General features: G+C 42.0%; 1 long non-coding RNA gene across 3 annotated transcripts in view; it reads right to left on the reverse strand.

The window, feature by feature from the left end:
- Nucleotides 1-14,697, reverse strand: part of LOC123000608 (uncharacterized) — a 40,303-nt gene extending 25,606 nt beyond the window's left edge. The window contains exons 1-4 of one of the 3 annotated variants that reach the window (XR_008956703.1): nt 14,470-14,672; nt 12,083-12,278; nt 11,807-11,957; nt 6,049-11,524 (exon numbers count right to left, since the gene is read on the reverse strand). This is a non-coding gene — a long non-coding RNA (uncharacterized LOC123000608). Of the gene's footprint in view, nt 1-6,048; nt 11,958-12,082; nt 12,279-14,469 lie in introns of all 3 variants that reach the window. The other 2 variants (XR_008956704.1, XR_006408693.3) reach the window with 2 other exon arrangements.
- Nucleotides 14,698-15,020: the final 323 nt, after the last annotated feature.

Raw genomic sequence — 15,020 nt, forward strand, 5'->3', positions numbered from 1 at the left:
TTATGATTCTATCTTCGAATTTCCTACTCCATACCACAATTCTTTTCAAACTCTCTCGCGGACAGTGTCCTTATTGGTTTCTAATTCTCCAATCCCATAGTTTTGAAGACCTCAAAAAGCAAACAAAAAACAAAATCTTTTTTGCCTCCAAACCTGCATGCCAATAATCCCTCCTCTTGTCAATTTTCAAGTTTTTCCCCTTATATTATTTCTCAGATATATTCCTTTATCTCCATTATGAAACCATCATCTTAATTTAGTCCTTAAACGTCTGTTCTATGAACATTTGGGGCAGATGTTGCTAACTTTGATCAACGCTCTCCTATTTCATTTTGACTCTTTTCTTCCCCGTGGAATATTTTTTGGTCTTCATCTGTAATTCTCCTTAGTGCCTGTATTAGTTTGCTGGGGCTGCTGTAACAAAGTACTACCAACGGGGTGGCTCAAGAAACACAAATGTGTTGTCCCAGAGTTCAAGAGGTTAGCACTCCAAGATCAAGGGGTCAGCAAGGCTGGTTCCCCCTGAGGGCACTGAGGGACCATTTGTTTCATGCTTGTGGTGCTTTGCTGATAATCCTTGGCATCCCCTGGCTTGTAGAAGCATCACCCATCTCTGCCTTCTTCCCATGATGTTCTCCCCGTATGTGTCTGTGTTCAAATACCCCCTTCCTTATGAGGACAATAGTCATATTAGATTAGGGGCCCACCCGACTCTAGTATGAACCCATTTTAAGTGATTAGATCTGCAACAACCCTATTTCCAAACAAGGTTACCTTCTTAGGTGCTAGGGGTGAAGACTTCAATATATATATGAAATCTGAGGGGACACAAGTCAATCCATAACAAACCCTCATATAAACTCTTATCTGCTGGGATAGGAGCTACTACTTTATAATTATTTGATTTAGTCAAAACATTGATAATGTTTTGCCTGAAGCCTTTCTTACTTAATCCTGCCCAGTTATTTTCGTTTAGAAGATTCCATTAAAATTCTCTTCAAACTTACTATCTGCTAGAGTAAAATTGGATTTTTTACTAATATCTAGAGACATCAGTTGTGCTTATGAGCTAATTGGGTGTCACTCATTTTTAAGTGAAAAGAACCCGTTTCATGTAATCATAGGTGGGGCTAAATTCAGGGATGGTGTCAAGGTACCATCTCTCCCTGTTTCTTGCATCTCATTTCAGCCTGCTTTGACTATACTATCAGACTAGATTTTTCCCCATGGCAGCCAATTTGACATGGCCCAGTCCATATTGATATTGTACCTGGTGAACAATAAACTGGATATAAGTTCGATATTCCTTTCCAAAAGAGTTCTTGCAGACTCCCGATTTTGCATCCCATTGGCCAAGGGTGGGTCTCATGTTTGTCCCCGAAGGGATCACTATAGCTATCTTCATGGTCATGCAGGTAAACTGTTGAGTGGAGATAAATTTTACTGAAAGGAAACCCAGGCTTTTTTCCTCGCCACAAGCAAGTAATGGATGCAGACAAGGCAAAACCAACCAACAAAACCCAAATAACTCACCATATGTTCACGATAGCTTATGTTTATGCTTCTCTTATATTTTGATCGGCACCTTCAATAAATGAGAATATGCGTTTTACACAAATCTATTCAAGTTTTGTAATTTCTGCAGTCACTGTGGTGCTGCAGAAAATGAAGTGGATGTAATTCTCCAAATCTTGATTAAGAGAGTTTTCAGGAACATGTCTCTCTAGGGGAAAGTGCAGCATGCTTTTATCTCATAGGGATAACATATGGATTAACCAACACTTTGAATATAAAAAGTACAATATAAATGTATCTTTTAATTATGTTTCTGAAAATATTATCTGTTTTTCCTATTAGAAGGAACATCAGGTAACAGAAGTAAAATGTAATGAAATAGACCAGATTAATCATGCTGGGATTGAATAAGAGATTGAAGCAAAATTGCTAGACAGAGACTCTTTCTTCTTGGATACAAAACCCAAATCCAAACATGACTTCAACTTGCTAAAAAATAAATCACGTCCACTTTCTTCACAAGCTTCTTTATGTATTGCAAAAAATGACCTTTAAACTACCTTGAGAGATAGCAGCTGACTAGAAAATTATAGTTATTAGCAGGATAACCAGAGATTAGAGTATTTAGAGTATTGTAAAAAAAAATACTAAGAGACAGATGTTAACAATTTGCAACCTCAAAAGACAGCTACAATAAAACCCTATATTGTAGTGTTTCTAAAGGATGATTGGGGGATTCATGATAATAAACTGCACCTAGAAATCTGAATGTGGATAAGTAAAATTACCTTTTTTTGAGAAATTTATCTTAAAGTTTGATTTGTAAAAACCACGGAAAATCACTGATTATATTTATCAAGTATTCACCTCTGCCCCAAAGATTTTAAGTGCAATGTTTCCTTTATTATAAATAACTAAAACGCACACTTATATTTTTTGAAAGACATTCCTAAAATACATAATGATTATAGCCCGTTCACTGTTAACTCTTTGATAGCAGGGCAACGTGAACCTAAACTGAGTGTTAGAATCATGAGTTACAGACGTCACTATTAATTTCCATTTGATCCTGGGCCAGTTATCCAATAATCATTTTTCTTTTATTCTCAGAGGGAAGCTTCAGAAAAGTTTGCTCTGGGCAAAGGTGGAAGGAAAAACATGAGCTCTGGCATCAGAGAGACTTGATTCTCAACCCACTATGCCACCGAAGTCTGCAGAAGCTGAGTAAGGTGACGGTTAAGAACATGGATGCCAACACCCACCTGCTTGGGTTCAATCCTGGATCTGACTTTTGCTTGCTGTGTGACCTTGCTCCAACTGGTTAGCTTCCTATGCCCGGGTTTCCTAATTCCTCGAATAGAGATGATGGTAATACTTGCCATGAGAGCGATGAGGTGTGAAAGGTTCAATATTTATGAAGGGCTTAAAACATTGCCTGGGGCAGGATTTGCTGTTACCTGCTCTTTGAAAGCTTTTAGGTAACCAAACCCTGTTACCTCTTCAGTGAAATAGAGCTGGGGCGACGTTGTGAGATACAGTTTATAAAACACCTAAGTGCTTTACCTGTAGTAGCCACCTAGCAAATGATAGTCACTTTCCAAGTGATGAGAATTTTCCATGATGATAGCTGGACCTGGGGCCAGGAGATATTCTATATAATGGCCTGGTTGTCTACCTTGATGACAAGCTTAAGTTTCAAGGATGTTTCTGGAGTATTTTATTTCCACTACTGTCACCATAGAATTTTAATGTTTATTATAAAATTAATATCAATTCAGTAAACATTTATTAACTTATTTTTTTGTATGACCTTGTCAGATGCTGAATTGGGAAGCAGTTGTAAAGAGAAAAACATTTACTTGGCATTTCCACTGGGAATCATGTTTTACCCCTTCCAATCTGTTTAATCCTCATATGTTCCTGGCTTTAGTCAATGGCACCACCATCCCCCTCGCTCCTGAGGACCCCTTCCCTCCTCTCCCTGGTCCTCCATGAGCAACTAAGAGCCAAGCCTTGTCAAGTCTCCGTGTAAGACCTCTAGGCCCGTTACCTGTGCCATAGGCTTGGAGCCCATCGTTCCTTGATACAGGCTGACGGATACTCCCCTAACACACACCCCCAGCCTTTTCTACTTTTGTCCACTTCTTTGGTGGGTCCAGATTAATGAGAAGATACTGTTCAGACTCCTCAGAATGACACTGGATTCTAAGCTACCATTCCAACAGTTTCTCACTGTTTCTCTGTAGCTTCATATTGTCCCATTGAGTCCATTTTCCTTCTCCCCCTTCTTATGCCTTTACTCATGCTGCTTCCCTTAGGTGCAGAATGTACATGTCCACACATCCACGTCCTGCCCGCCTTCGGTAGACAACTTCAAAACCCGTCTTGTTCCACGAAGTCTTTTCTAGTTTTCCCTTCTCTCCTTCACTGCTCACTCTCTCTCTCAATGTGGAAATGATTTCCGTCTTCTCAGAACTCTCATGAATTTCATTTTTACCTCTCTATTTCACTTATGTTTACCTTGTACTAGATTTATTTTCTACATTTTACTCCCTACATTGTAAATTTTGTAAATTCTTAGGGAATAAAATTCAGTCCAATTTGTCTTATTATCTCCATCATGCCTAACAGTGCATATGGACACTCAGAAATACTTAGTTAATGATTGAAGAAATAGATAAGGAAAAAAGTTAAGGCAGTTACACTCCAGGAGCTCAAAATCTAGTGGAGACTATCATCTATCTGTCTGCCTTTCTATCTATCATCTCTCTCTCTCTCTACCTATCATCTGTCTATCTATAAATCATCTGTCATCTATCTATCTATCTATCTATCTATCTATCTATCTATCTATCTATCATCTATCATCTATCTATGTCTATCATCTGTAATCTCACTTTCTCTGTCTCTGTCACACACACACACACACACACACACACACACACACACACACAATGACGCAAGGCTGACTCTGAAAAGACTAAAAAACAAAACCCCAAAACATGTACAAACATCTTGCTAAATAAGTGTAAGCAAAAGAATACTTTACTCTGGAGAATTTGAGGGTTGTGGGGCTTCTCAGAGGAGATAGAATTTTAATTGAACTTTGAAGGCAAACTAGAAGACCTAAGCAGATTGGAAAATAAAAGACATTTTAGACTGAGCCAACAATTTGAGCCAAGACCTGGAGGCAGTGAGGGCAAGGCTCTGGTCAGGAAACTGTGTCCAGACTGTTCTCATTGGATGTGTTATGCATGAACTTACTTAAGTCTTATGACTGGGTGACCCCCAGACTTTTTCTCTTCAACATAGCCTAAGTTGACTTAAAATGATACAACTACTTTCTCCTTATTATGTGGGGACAACTCCATTATTGAATACTATATATTTTTGTGAACTCTAGACCTCTCCTTTTACCGAATGTAATTGATAGTCACTAAAATTTGTGGGAAGAGATGTGCTCATTTAACATTTTTATTACTCACCATTTTGTTTCATGATAGCAGAGTGAGCTGCAAATCAAACTTAATATATATCAGTATATGTTTTTAGTGGTACACCAAATTTAATTTTAAAAGAGTTAATTTATTTAAGTGTTATGAGAGAACATGTAGATGGACTAGCATGAAAAGTTGAGGGGTGAAGTGTTCCTGCACATAAAAATGGTGCTTGGTAAGACTGGCTACCTGGTATAGTGGCCACCCATGACATTGTCCACACTGTATTTCCTCTCTTACCCATCTACGAGGCTATGATGGAAGCCACCGTATTCCAAGAAGACACACACATTCCTGGTCTTGAGTTCCATAAAGCATTCCATTACTTAAAAAAAAAAAAAATCCCCTTTTTTTGTTTAACCCTCATTCAATTGTATCTTGGTTTTTTTCTACCCAAGCAGTGGGAATAAATACAATTCATCACAACTTGCTTCCTTATATGTGGTTATCCAAAGGTATTTTATATACCATTTTAAGAACCCAAATTGAAATTTTACCTCTAGTAATAATTTTCAACTTGTGCGCAGACTTCAAAAACTCTATATGTCCTAGCTATAGGGTGAAGATTATTATTATATAAAACAAATATTAGGAGGTGAAGACTTTCCCCTCTTGAAAATAGGAGAGCTTCTATACCCTTTTGAGCTCGGCTGATTTCATCAGATGCTTCTGGATTCCCCCCGCCAGGAATAAAGCACTAGTTTTAATATCTTAGCTCTGCTGTGGGGCAAAAAAGATGTCTATATTATGATCATTAATATGAATTTCTCTTCTACCTCGGGCACCCTTTCTTCCTCTATGACCAAACTGTATGAGTGGCGTGACATTTGGTTACACCAATGAATCATTTCACAAGGATTTCTGAATTTGAGTTCTATAGGGTTGGGACAGATCCCATTAAGTGGCAGAAGCCGTAGATACAAAACTCAGATGCTGTGTGCTGCCATATCCCTCTAAAATAGAGAAATAGTGGAAAAGAAAACGAACTTGACATCTGGAGCAACTAGAAACAAAAGATGGAAAGAGGTGGACTTACAATTCCAGGTCACAGGTGATCCCAGGTCCCGCAACACTTTGTCTTTCCACTAGTTGGGGTTCTAACCGTGGATTACACTAGTAATATAGTCCCCCTTTTGCTTGCACATGTTGCAGGGATATCTGTCCTTTGTGACCATACTTCTATAAAATCTCTGACTCATCCTGAGAGTCAGGAAGCTGGCGCTAGACATACGAGTGGAGAAAAACTGGCGTAGAGTGTCGGAATGTGGAGCAAATGACAACTGGTGGCAGTGCTTAAGCTGGAAAGAGGCAGACCAAAAGCAAATTACCTGACCTGAAGCGAAGGGTCCAGAATGGCCCCTGGGTTTGGCTATCAAGAAGCAGACACTAGGAAAGAGGTTCCTGTGTGGGCAGGAGGGGTCTATGGCTTCATCCAGGGGTGGGAAGGGAACATGAAGATCCTGAGCCAGTTCTGATGCTTAAGGATTGACTCCAATGCAAATCCTTCCTTTCAGCAGTGCACAGAAGGGGAGGGATGAGAAATTAAATGTAGGCTATGGTTTGGGAAATAATATAGTAGAAAAAGCAACAGGTAACTTCTTTTTCTCATACCTGGGAAATGAACCAACATCATCCAATCAGTCGATCCATATGGCCCTGAACATTGTTAACAAATATGTAACTGTAAGAGAGCCAAGTAAAGCCCTATGCCATTTTAGTGATGCAATTGGCATTCCCTTAGAGCACTGATATTTCAGAATATGTTGACATGAACTAAAGAATCTGGAAAAAAAAATCACAGACCAGAATATTGCAACCTATAATCTGAAGTAGACACTTGGCCCAAGTTCTTCTTGAGAAGTCCAAATGCCAGCCATTTTAGGGTTCTAGGGTCCGGCTGTACCCTTAGTTTTTGATGTTAGCTGCAAAGCAGACGTCAGAGGTATCAGAGGGCAGAGTTAAATGCTTTATGTGTTTGAGGAAAATAAAACCTGCTCAGTTGCACAACTGACTGACACAGAATTATGAAACACCTTGTGATTTAGTTCAGTGGAAACTGCCAGAAACTTCTCTCCTAAAATTCCCATCTTACCTTAAGAGATGAGGCAATACAAGATTTTTTTGGATGACATGCCTTAACTTTTCCAATTAGTTTACTGCGAGCCTATAAATCATAACTAGTTTTCATTTTTCACCCTGGTGGGCACCCCTCTGTCTGGCTACATCCTGGGGTGGAAGACCTCTCCTCTTCCCCAGATGTGTTTGGAATGCAGTAATTCCCTCACTCTTGCCTATATCACTAATTGCCTTGTCTCTTAAAGCAGGCAATTGCAAGTTGAGTGCATGGGAGGATGTGACTATGGGGCCTTATTAAATCAGGGCCCGTCAAGTTAGAAGGCGTGGCATATCTTAGGTCTACATTTCTGACCTTGGACTTGCTTAGCTAGATTCCTGACCCTGAACTTGCTTTATGGTCTGTGGCATTAATTATGACTGCATGAAAATTAAAAGAAGGAAGGAAGGAAGGGAGGAAGGAAGGAAAGAAGGAAGGAAAGAAGGAGGGAAGGGAAGAAGGAAGAAAGGGAGGAAGGGAAACAACTCTAAAATATTTGACCCAAAGTAGTGTTTGGGAACTTTACTTGGATTCCATGGTTTGGTTTGTGTTCAAATGGTGAAGCATTTAATTTTTCCACTTTCTCCAGTCTTCCTATTGCTCCCTTATCAAGAGAACATCACTTTCCCATAATCCTTAGAATCCTTTTCATATAATATACTGAGGTTAAGAACATGCTAATTTAAAATAAGTGGTAATTTAAATTACTTAACATTTGTATATGATTAGCACACAGAGCTCTACACAGACATTTCTGACAGCCGCCCTGGGCAGTAAGAATTCACTTGTCAAGGTAAGCAGGCCTGCTTTATCGTGCTGGCCTCAGACAGGAATTATAGGAGTTATATCCATCTTAAGTTCTTTTCCAGGGGGTGGGGAACGTGGTAGGGCTTAAAATCCATATAAATGAATGTGAGGCAAGTTTGAAACCCGCAAGCCTGCTTCTATATAGGGAGCTCTATACTCTACAGGCCGAGAGATTGCATTTCTGCTTTTATTAATCACAAAGGAGGCACATGCTTAGCCAGCCGAAACTGGTTTTATTAGTGAATATTCATTCCTTGCACCTAGGTTTATAGTCTGCATTCTAAAAGTGTTTTATATTCTTCCTTCTACTTATGGCTGTTCAGAGTGACTGAGCTCCAACCCAATCCTCGTGAATTCACCAACTAACACATTTAGTTGAAGAAAAGAGTAATGCTAGTCTTTCTGAAGGGGTCTGTGGGTGCCACGCACTTCCGGGTGAAAGCAGAATCCAAAATAGCAAATATTTTCTGAAGGCTAGATCCCCTTATGCCGCTAAGCACTGATGAGATTGATTGGATTTTTCATTCCTTGGCTGGATGTTTCCTTGTTTTGTTCTAATACTGTGGAGAGGAAGTAGCAGGACTGCAGTTCTGAGCCCCCAGTGGCTTGACTTGATCCTACCCAGAATTCCACTGATGGGACACATGATGAGTGATGGGGTCATAAATCCCAGCAAGCAGAGGAGGGAGAGACCGGGCTGACACATCACCTCTGAGGACTGGGCTGCAGACTCCCAACTGATTTATTTGCCCATTTCCCCTCATTATGAAAGATGGATATGGTTTAGCTCATACATTTTATAGACGCATTTGATCAGGGTGAACCAATTTCGGGGGGAAGAGACTTCCGTCTTTATCCTGTTTCTTGTTCTCCAAAAGCTATTGTCTTTTACTCTAGATGTAGCCACCAGGCCTCCCTCAACTGATTATTATTTTTCTCAGAAATAAAAAAAAATACAGAACTTTATAAGCCTTTTTCTTTTTTTATGCCACTTTTTTCTTTGCAAGTATACTTGACACACAATGCTACACTGATTTCAGGCATACAACCTAGTGGTTTGACAAGTCTATACGTTATGCTGTGCTCACCACAAGTGTTGCTACCAGCTGTCACCATAGACGCTCTTAGAATATCATATGTCAATATCCCTATGCTGTGCCTTTCATCCCTGTGACTTATTCATAGCCCTGCCTTTTTAGGAATAACTTGAATATTGGAAACTCTGCCTTTCTTGATACCAAATAACGGTTAAGATGAGTAATGGTGAGGGATCAGGCAGATGTGGTCTAAAGTTACACCAGTCACTTTTCAGTGGACTCCAGTAGGACTCCAGTAGGACTCCATGTACGTTATTCAGTTTCTGAGACTCACTTATCCATCTGCTCTGTGGCATTAATCATATGCCTTTCTCCTAGAGTTAAATGAGATAACACTTATCACATAGTAAGTGCTAAAGAAATAATGGCCACCACATTCCAGCATCATCCTTCTCATTCCTACAGCATGAATACCAGCACTATACTGGGAAGGAGACTTCATGATTTTTAGCCTTTCTGTCTCTCTTCCATTAGGTCCTGATGCTTCTGCACACAGGAAACTGGAAATGGTCTTCTTGCCTTGGGTTTGCGTGGACTTAATCTTGCATTGAATGTTGTAATCGTCTTCATTCACCTACAGAATCCAGTCCGGTCTCCTAAACCTCACGTTACAGGTACACACAGGCAACATCCTCTTCCACACGGCTTCCTGTGTGGCTTCACAGCAATCTGTACCTTTCACATGAGCTCATCAAATTGCTACATTTCGTTGAAATTATGTGCATGTAAATCTATCTTCCCCACCAGACTGGAAGCTCAAGGTCAGGGATTGTCAGACCAGTGCCTGACACAGGGAGGTGCTCGCTCCAAATATGACTTTAGGGTGTTTTAAGCTCAGTGTTGGGATAGGAGGAGCTTTACAAATCCTTTTCTTCAGGGCGCCTGGGTGGCTTAGTCAGTTAAATGGCTGCCTTTGGCCGGGGTCATGATTCTGGGGTCTTGGGATGGAGCCCTGCTCAGTGGAGAGCCTGCTTCTCTTTCCCTCTGCTGCTCCCCCTACTTGTGCGCGCTCTCTCTCTCTGTCAAACAAATAAAAAATCTTAAAAAAAAATCACTTTCTACGTGTATCTGAATACAAGAAAAGCAAATGGCTAATATAGTTACAGATGGTTCTATATGGAAATATTTATAGATATGTGTGTATCCATAGATTAATACATACACATGTGTTCGCTCTGTCAACTAAGGAGACATAAAGAAAAAACAGCCCAGTAACAATGGGCGCTCCTAGCATCCAGATGTTGATTTCTAATATTATTCTCTAATAAAAGGAACCATGGCTCCCTGGAGAAATGACTGATTTTACAACTGGGACAGGACATACACAAGATGAAGCAACTTATAGAGCCTGAAAATAAGGAAGTGTTAACACACACACACACACACACACAGCCCCTCTGAGTATGTCAGAGGGGCACAAGAACCACCTGAAAGAGCTCCCAGTGGCCAGAAGCTGGAATAATTTGATCAAAAAATCATCAAGGTCGTGTTAGATTGCAACTCAAAGTTGTAATAAATATCCAAGAATCTGGTGTAAATTAATTAATTAATGGGGGGAAGCGACAACTTTCCTGAGTGTGAGAATTTATGTAGATACTTCATCCTAAAGGAGTAGGGAGGATAACTCACCGCTCTAAGCATGGGCTTTTCCTAGAGACTTCCTCCCAGCGAGCACAGTATGGGAAGGGAGGGGAAAGCAGAGTAACTTCCCAGTAGAGGAACCTGCCAAACACCACTTTCGCCAGGTCACCAAGGTCAATGTTGATGGTGATAAACCATGTTGACAGTGTGCACCTTTCATGTGATAGGATGCAAATGGCACTTCACCTCTGTAAGCTTCCTTCCTGAAACCCATAATTCAAGTCTAATCATGAAAAAAAAATTAGACAAATTCCAATAGCGAGACATCGTACAAAATACCAGACCACTACTCCCCAAAACTGTGAAGGTCATCAAAAGCAAAGGAAGTCTGAGAAGCTGTCATAGCCAAGAGGAGCCTGAGCTTAAATGTAATGTGGTCTCCTGGCTGAGATCCTGGAATAGAGAAAGGACGTTTGGTAAAAACTAAGGCAATCTGAATAAAGCATGGACTTCAGTCAATGATAATATATCAGTTTTGGTTCATTAATGGTAATGAATGCATCATACCCACGTGAGATGTGAATAATAGGGACAACTGAGTGGGGATTAGATGAGAACTTTCTGAACCATCTTAATTTTTCTGTAAACCTAAAACTGCTCTAAAAAATTAAGTCTATTAAAAATGGCTAAATAAAAAAATGAATAAAGCAAATGAGAGGAATAAACTCAGGAGTAGCTGACTAATATAGAAGAGATACTATTTCTTTCTTAACACGATGTCCCTTTCCCTGCCTGGGGGTCATTCAGGTGAATGAATTTATGCCCCTAATTAGGTCAATAATTGCCTCTACCTTCTGCTTCGTGGCGTGTATGTGGACAGGACTGGAACGAAGATGCTTCACATGGAACCCTTCCTGCAATAAGGATAATATGTTACAACAACAGAGTTTTGTTTTGTTTCTGTGTGTGTGTCGTTGTTTTTTAATCAGTGGCTTCATGACTTAATACACATTTCCTCTGCTCCTTCCTTAGTTCAGACTGGTGTCCTGGGCATGAGAGATGAACATCCCAATTTTCTGTAAGATCTGACTCAGCAATTAACACATATTCTTGGTGTGAAGCGTTGAATGAATTAGAATGGCCCCCTTACTATTGTGCGAACCAGTAAGGTAGGGGAGAGAAGGCCGAGCACCAACCTGCTTTCAGTGCGTTTAGGCAGGGAGCGGTGTTTTGTTGGACTCACATCAACCAGGAAGGGCTGTAGATGCTGGGTGAAGAAGCCACAGCATGCCGTGTAAGAAGGTCTGTTCTGCTGTGTTGCCATGCCCACGGCCAGCGACTTACTTCCTAGACAATAAATATTTTGGCTCAAGCTGGAATTGCTGAAGTTAGCACTCTGAACCAACTTGATAAGGCAGATGGAAAGTTAGCTTGCAGCTCTCAAGTGACCCTGCTCCTAGAGTCATACTTACTTTCATATACATGGTTCTGCGTCCTGGCTCGAAGAGAGCTCCGTCTGAGTCCTTCTGATAAACAGTGGTGTGGGAGAAAGGCAGAGGATGTCTGCGTGACAGGGTGGCCCGGGTCAGCAAATTGATGTTCCTTCTTGGGGCCAGGGCTGGCCAGGAGAAGGATTAGTTCTGACCTTGAGGGTTTTACACTGGGGGGCTGAGGAGGTGGTCCAACATGGAGAAAAAAAAAGAGAGGAAACCATAGCCATTTTGGTCGGATTCTTGGATGCATTTGCTTCCCTGTTTAAGCTAACATTCTTTCCCAGTCACGTAGGCAAAGCATCCGGGATTGGCTGAATGCCTTTAATTTTTAAACATTGGTAGAGATGTCAGGTAAACACATCGTGAAGTGCAAGAACCTTGGTGAAGATTACATTCTTAATTTCTTCCACCTATGCAGTGCCTTCAGCTTTCCAGACTGCTTATGTGAAACAGCAGTCACCCCCTCCTGGCTCCAGCCAATATCTTCTCCCGTTTTCCTTCAGGAAAAAGTCAACACTACGTGAAATGGCTTTGAAAACCAACTCTCCACAACTGCATATCTAGATGGGAGTAGGTGGGGGGGGGGGTCCGCGGGGTGCGGTAAACAGCACAGGGTCTGGGCAGCACCCGCCAGGCCCCTGCATGCAAAATGAAGAGGGGGGCTTTTGGTCAAAAAGTTATTAAAATTTTTGAGGTGAGGACAGCAGAATTTGAAGCCACGTATGCCTTCATGAAGGTAACCCTGGTCTGGACTAACGCAAAAGGAACTCTAATTGTGGCACTTTGGGCAAGGATCTCACGTTCTTTGACTCGAGTTTCTTTATGTGTAAAATAATAATGAGAGTATCTACCTCATTTTTAGAGTATTCAGTGAGACAATGACTGCAAAGAACAAAGCACATTGTACTGTGCAGTAGGCGTTCACTGACTTAATGGTAATAAAATGGCATTAATAATCATAGTACAGGCGAGAAGGGAGAGGCAGGAATCAGGGCTTGGGTTGGCAGCACCGAAGTATCCCTCGCCTGGGCCCTCCCACCTGTGCAGACACGCGTGGCCGGGAGAAGCGGAGTCTCTGCTCAGCTGTCGCGTGCCCCACCTCGGCTGGCTGTCGCTGGCCGCTTCCCACCTGCAGGCCTCAGAAGAGGCCATCTGGAACTGGCATTTGACACCGCTTGCAGCATAGAAAAGACTAGAAAGCGGGGTCAGGAAACTGCTACAGCGGTCACCTCCTTGACAAGGGCATGTGTTTCCATTTACTACAGTCTTGTTCCTGTAGAATCCCAGTCCCTTAGTATGCTCTGAAATTTCCTGAGGTCCTCGTGCTTGACCTCCACACCTGGGTCTGCTGAGCCGACTTCCTGCTGTTGCCGCCTGCCCTCCGGCCTGCCCGTCCACCCCCTTGGTGACCCTCGGAGGGCCAGACCTCATAGCGTGTGTGCCCTGTGGCCTTCTTGTCTCTACACTCTCTCTGACCCGATGCCGTGACGTCTGTATTTGCCCTCAGGCTGCCTGTCGACTCTGTCTGTGGCCCTCTGCCTCAGTCCAATGTCTTCCAGTTTTGGCCGCTTGCCCAGAACAGTGACCCTCAGCTGCCTGGGGCCTGTCCACTGATGCCTCACAACACATGGGCAGAATGCTGCCCATTTACCACCCCCCAGCCCAGCCCCGCTCCCTCAGGGGTCTCATAAGGACACAGAACAATGTCTAGTGGGGACTTCTCCACCTGCCTTGATTCATTCAGTTCAATCACCAACAGCGTCAGTCACTGAGCTGGAGTCCAGGACACTGAAGAGAGCTGTTCTCCAGCCCGTGGGGAGTCCTCCTCCCTTCCCCTGCCTGTGGGAAGGCAGAATGGTTGGGGCATTCTTTCCTTTGGGGTCAGCAAGAGTTCTCCATGAACATGCCTCTTTGTTCTTTATGGTTTAGTTATATTCTTAAAAAAAGAAAAATTCAAGGAGGCTTAGTACAGAATTAACCCTTTGGGATTATATATTAGTTGACAATCCTTAATACTACACCATTTATTTTTCATTTCGTAGATATTGTGGCAGTGAGCCAAACTGCAGTGGAAAGATTAATAGCCAATCCACCCCTGCTTTTGCTGTGTTTAATATAGCGCTGGAGTAGTATGAGCCGCTCTCACTCACCAATGGGTGCTGATCTCCAGCAGAAGCAACCAGCGTGCTTCAGAGTGCGTGTCTTTGGATAGTGGGAAATTATTCCAAGCACAGGTTTTTCTGACAGTCACAGAGTCCCTACAGTGCGGTCTGGGCAACCTGACAGTTTGCAGGAGTCTTAGAGTAGTCTCCACCTTGGAGTCCCTCAAAGAAGTGATAATGTTAAAATCATCTTACTTCACTCACCAGCAATGTAGGATGGCATGATCACTCTCTCCTTGAACCCCTTCTTCCACTTGCTGGGACATCTCTTTCTGATTTCCCTCCTGTCTCCCAGGCTCATTGTTTTCTGTCTCCTTGCAGTTCCTTCTCACATCCCAGGTCACCAAATACTGAAATTCCCCTTAGCTTGGTGCTGGGAGAAATCTTCCATTTGCTTCTTCGGGTTCTGACTCCACTCCCTCCTTCTCCAACTGGCTCCATGCCCTGGACGCTGATCTCGTAGATTACATAATAATGTAATCTACAGTGCCTGTTAAGAGTTGAATTGTGCCTCCATCAAATTCCTACGTTAACATCCTAATCCCCAGTATCTCAGAATATGAATTTGTTAGAAATAAGGTCACAGCAGATGTAAGTAGTTAAAACGAAGTCATACTAGTAAGGGGTGGACTTCTAATCCAATGTGACTCGTGTCCTTAGAAAAAGGGGAAGTTTAGACATAGATAGGCTCACAGGGAGAATGACATGTGAACATGAAGGCAGAGATCAGGGTGATGCATCTACAAGCCACAGAA

The sequence above is a fragment of the Ursus arctos genome, unplaced genomic scaffold (assembly GCF_023065955.2).
Source record: "Ursus arctos isolate Adak ecotype North America unplaced genomic scaffold, UrsArc2.0 scaffold_1, whole genome shotgun sequence".
Classification (NCBI taxonomy): Eukaryota; Metazoa; Chordata; class Mammalia; order Carnivora; family Ursidae; genus Ursus; species Ursus arctos.